The sequence below is a fragment of the Varanus komodoensis genome, unplaced genomic scaffold (assembly GCF_004798865.1).
Source record: "Varanus komodoensis strain SLA01 unplaced genomic scaffold, ASM479886v1 scaffold91, whole genome shotgun sequence".
Taxonomy (NCBI): Eukaryota; Metazoa; Chordata; class Lepidosauria; order Squamata; family Varanidae; genus Varanus; species Varanus komodoensis.
In genome coordinates this window covers 1,328,999-1,332,758 of record NW_025336610.1, presented here as the reverse complement: position 1 = coordinate 1,332,758, position 3,760 = coordinate 1,328,999, and positions in this window count along the sequence as shown.

Below are 3,760 nucleotides of genomic sequence, written 5' to 3'. Positions count from 1 at the left end.
GCTACCTGGAGGGACTTATCCAGGAGTCTTTTCACTGCATGATTTTAGCTCTTTTCCATTCATTTTAACATTGTTTTTTATGGTCTTTGCTTAGCTTTGCTTTGCATATTGTAAACTGCCCACAGAGGTTTGGCTGTGGAGCATCACAGAAAGGAAATAAGTAGCCATTAAAGGACTAATAAATACACGGTAAGTAAAACAAATCCATAAACCAAGTCTTTTCCTGCCCTCCACATCTGGCAGGACCCGGAGGGTCAGCCCTCGCATCCGGCCGGAGCCGCTGCGCCTTTTCCTGAGCCCCGAAAGGCTGGAATTTCCCCAAGAGCTTTTGGGGCGATTTCTCCCCGCCCCCCTGCCCACCCCCCTTCCAGGGCTCAAACCCAGGGCTGTTTGGAGGCAGGATTGACTGCCTGCTTCGGCCTTTGCCTAGTGAAACACCTGAATGAGAAGGGAAATCAAGCATTTGTGGATTCCCGACCTGGGATGGAGATGCGGAGTGGCAGGAATGCAAGCACCCGGCTTCCCAATTCAAATTCTCTCTCCCCCCGCGCCCCCCCCCCCGTGGCTTGCCAATATCGTGGGAAATCCCGCTGCGCTTGTTCTCTCTCCCACCCCTTCGAAGAACGCAGCCAAAGCGACGCCCCAGGGCTGCGGCTTTTTGGCCCTGCAATGCGCTGAGAGCAGCTCCTGCGAGGCTGAAGAAAAAGTCCTTGAAAATAAAAGGCGACCATCATCCTTGAGCGCTGCGACTCATGGGCCTGAGGGGAATTGAGCTGATTCCCACATAGGCCTCATCTCTTAGCAATAGTAGTAGACGTCAGCTGTACGGCAGGCAGAACTTCAACAGGAGCAGCACCTGCCTCCGAGCCTGGGGAAACACTACCATGGCATCTCTTCCCGTCCACCAGTGCTGAGCCGGCCGCTGCAAATCGCAAGCCTGGCAGCCCCTCTTCTGCCGCAATCCCAGCCCCACGAGGGGCTGCGGGTTCTGCTCCCCACTCAGCCCTGAAGCCCCCCGGATGACTCTGAGCTGCGTCATGACTCTCAGCCACACCTACCTCACAGGGCTGTTGTTCCGAGGATAACGTGGACTGGGCAAGGACTACGAAAGGGTCTCGGGCTCCTTGCAAGAGGGTGAAAACGGAATGGGATGATGCTGGTGATGTACCCTTTAATCAACGAAACCTCATTTTAACTCCCCGCCCCTACCAGCATTCTCTGCCCCCAGAGCGAGGGCGTTGCTCCAGCGCAGCTTGCACGGCGGGGGCTGGGCTGGCTGTTCCTGCCCCCTGGCGCCCGGGCTGCTGGGCCAGGAAGCGGCCGGAGGGCCCCGATCCAGCATCACACCGTCCCCTGCTCCCGATTCCCGACAGCGCCGCCAAGCGGCCAGTGTGGGGCGCACAGAGCAGCGCCCGCGGCTGCCCGGCGGTCCCGGCGCGCTTCCTGCCCCCGCATTCACGGGTCTGGGGGCGCCGATCACGGGGTTGCGAGCCCCACTTTGGGCGGGCCAGCCATGCTCGGCTTCTAGCCCCGCTCAGCCGCGGAGCCCGCTGAGTGACTTTGGGCCAGTTGCAGATGCTCAGCCCAGCCTGCCTCACAGGGTGGTTGTTGCGGGGATAAGATGAAGAGGAGGAAGAGGAGGAGGAGAATGCTGGAGGAAGGTCCCGGGTGCTGACTGCAGCGGGGCAGAAGCTTCATTTCGTGCCCGGACTTAAGGCGAAGGCGCCCCGGAGGCTGCCTTTCCCTAACGCAGAACCTTGGCTCCCCAGGCCCCCGGTCTCGCCACCCCTGACAGGCGGCCGCGGGAGCCTGTCCTGCCCTTTCCTCGGCTTTTCTTGGAGGAGGTGCCGGGCAGGTGCGCGGCCACCGGGTCCCTCCCCTCCCCCCCGCCACTGGCCTCGGCCCGGCAGGAGAAGCTACGCTCTGGGACCGGCTGCCCTCTCTTGGCCCTGTTTTCGCCCGCAGGGCCACCCACCCTTTAGCGGCCCCCGCCACTGTCCCCTTGCGGCAGTCTCACCTGCCTTCGTGAGCGAGGGACTCCGGAAAAGCGCCTCCCTCGGGCTGAGCCTCGTTCCGGGCGCGGCGGCTGGAAAGGACGCCGGGCGGCTCCTCCCCGGCACCTGCAGCTCCGGCTGGGATCCTCCCCCGTTAGATGCCTGGCCCTGGGAGATGCTCTGGGGGCTCGTGACACGGGTCTGTGCCTAAGCTCAGGCCTGGCAGGTGCCGCTTGCGCAGAGACCTGGAGGTCGCCGGGGGCCTGGGCAAGGATCCGGGTCTCCGGGTCTGCTTTGGAGCGCTCCCGCGGCAGCTGCAGCCCAGGAACGCTTTGTCCGCTCTTCCCAGCTGCAGCCCCTCCTCAGAGAGGGCGATCGGGCCAAGAGACGCCCACCTGGCTGTATCCTGTCCGGGAGCCTGCAGCCCGGTGGGAACTGGCCAGCCCTCGGGAAGTGCCCCGCTGGATGCGCGGCTGGACCGCTCCCTGGGCGCGCTTTGCTCAGGGAGACTCGCCAGCTTCCCGCTGGTTCCCAAGTTTGATTTGATAGTTTAAGGGGGACAAGCTGGAGGGAGTTCGGAGGAGCGCGACGGGATGGCCCAGGGACTGGAAACTGCTGGCACGTGCCCTGAGGAGGCCCCCCCCCCCCGTGCCTTAGGACCAAGAGAGCGGAGGTGCTTTGTTGAGGGTATGCGCCCCCAGGTTGTCCGAAAGCCCCCCGACGCAGCCTGCGCTTCGCAGCCCTGCTCCGCTGGGATTTTAATTATGAAAATGAACGGGGGGCACTGCGGAAGCGGCGTCTTGCTCCCCCCGCACCGCAGGGCAGGACAGCCCGCTTGCCGTGGGGGCGACGTAGCCCCTCACCCACCCCCAGCACTATTAAAAACCAAAGACTTCAGAGCTCTTCATATGAAATTTATTAGGAAAAGAAAACCCTCATTTTGTCCCTTTACAGCTATTCAAGGGAGGAAAAGAGGCACCAACACCCCCAAACCAGAAGGAATCCGCTACCATAAGAAAAGACAGGAAAGGCTGAAAGGTTTTCTCACGCACGCACAGTGCGTATCCCTACTGACCACACTCGCGCGCAGTATCTACACACACACACACTCGCACGCACATACAAACACGCTGGCGAGAAAGAGAAAGGGTGACGAGGCACACCCACGTTACGACCAGTGAGGACATGGCCGCAGCGCGCCGCGATGGCGCACCGGGCACCCCGAGAGTTTCCTTTTCACACGTTAGCCACGCAGCAAGACACGGGTCCGGTCACCTGCGGAAAGGGGCGATGACGGCGAGGCGCGCTTCCTTGGACATGGAACTTTTGTGCGGTCTTGGGAGCCCTTGCTTGGTTGACAGAGTGAGAAAGAACTGATACCAAATAGACCCGTTTTCCTAAATATAGAAACTGGCAGTGATCGAGGGAAACCACCGAGTCGCCCTTAGCCTAGCGATGAAATCTCAGCAGATGTATTTCTGGGAGGTGATGGCTGCCCGTGGAGTGTGGAGAGGGGAGAGGAACTGGGAGTGGTGACAAAGTTGAATCTGAATCCAGGTGTGTGCCAGACGTTGCAAACGCAAAATTCAAGAGGTAAACCAAACAGAGCCAAATCCGGATTTCCCAGCTTCGGCAAGGAGACTGTGGTTCTCTAGAAAAAATTAATTCAGGTATTTCAAATTCTTTCTAGCCTGCTTTTAAGGATGGAACCCTCCCATACTGAGCTCAGTCAGGATATAAATGGACAGAGCCCAGAGAGGAGGAGG